Below are 1375 nucleotides of genomic sequence, written 5' to 3'. Positions count from 1 at the left end.
TATCAACCCAGCTGTAGAATTCTCAACTACCTCTCCAACACCATTCTGCCTACATGTCACCATGCTTCATGCCATGGTGATAATGAACTAAACCTCTGAACTTTAAGACAGCCTGACTGAAATATTTTTCTTTATTAGAGTTTCCACAGTCATGATGTTTCTTAAAAGGAATAGAAACCCCAACTAAAACAGAAGTTGGGACCAGCAGTGAGGTATTGCTTTTATAGGCCTGGCTATACTTTTGCTTAAAGGAAAATGGAACAGGGGCTCTTCCGGTGGCAGGCGCTTCGGGAGCCGGCGATTACCGTCCAGTCATGGCCAAGTCCAAGAACCACACCACACACAACCAGTCCTGAAAATGGAACAGAAACCGCGTCAAGAAACCCCAGTCACAAAGATACGAATCTCTCAAGGGGGCTGACCCCAAGTTCCTGAGGAACATACGCTTTGTCAAGAAGCACAACAAGAAAGGCCTGAAGAAGATGCAGGCAAATAATGCAAAGGCCATGAGTGCATGTGCGGAGGCCATCAAGGCCCTGGTGAAGCCCCAGGTGGTGAAGCCCAAGATGCCAAAGGGCCCCAGACGCAAACTCACCCATCTGGCTTTAATTGCTCACCCCAAGCTTAGGAAGCGGATTAGAAGCTACATGGCCAGGGGTCATAGGCTCCAAAAAACAAAGCCCAAGGTTCAAGCCAAGGCAGAGGCCTCAGCTACAGCTCAGGCTCCCAAAGGTGCCCAAGCCCCTGTGAAGGCCCCATAAAAAAGGTCTCAGTCTGCCAATGTGAAGACAGATTGACTGGTGTGAACACCTACACAGTATTTGCAGATGTTCAGGACCTTATGCTGTTTTTACAAATAAACTTGAGGCAAGTTATGTTAATAAAAAAAAAAGAAAAGAAAATGGAACAGGGATTTGGATTAGAAAAGCAGTTGAATACTTTAATTGTGGCTTAATGATCCATACCTTCAGAGCATGGAATTAATTGGTTCTGAGGGTGATTTGAATAGTAGAAGCCTAGCTCAAGATGTTTAAAAAGAGAAGGATATTAGTTTGTATCTCAGAAGCCTATCTTACCTTTTAAGGAATAACTTGGCTGTTTTCTATCCTTGCCCCATAAAAATCTGTGTGAGGCTTAATTGAAGAATTATGCATTAACAGTTTTGGCAGAACACATTTCCAAATAACCTAGCTTTGAATGTGTTATTTAACAATTAGTGACCAGTCTTCTGCATATATATAATGAAAAGGAACAAGCTAAGTAAGGAAAAACTTTAAAATGTACAATTTGAGGAGAATAGGAAAACCAGGAGATGGTGAAGTTTTGTTAAAAAATTATCTTCAAGAGGTGGGACCAAGTTAGGGTGTGGCTTTCT

The 1375-nt window shown here is 42.6% G+C and overlaps 1 pseudogene; it reads left to right on the top strand.

The window, feature by feature from the left end:
* The first annotated feature begins 314 nt into the window (after positions 1-314).
* On the top strand, positions 315-761 carry LOC130867221 (60S ribosomal protein L29-like; annotated as a pseudogene).
* The last annotated feature ends 614 nt before the right edge of the window (positions 762-1375 follow it).

This window comes from Chionomys nivalis, chromosome X, assembly GCF_950005125.1.
Source record: "Chionomys nivalis chromosome X, mChiNiv1.1, whole genome shotgun sequence".
In the NCBI taxonomy this organism is placed as follows: domain Eukaryota; kingdom Metazoa; phylum Chordata; class Mammalia; order Rodentia; family Cricetidae; genus Chionomys; species Chionomys nivalis.
The sequence above is the reverse complement of the archived record's forward strand: the minus strand, read 5'-3'. Positions and strand labels throughout refer to the sequence as shown.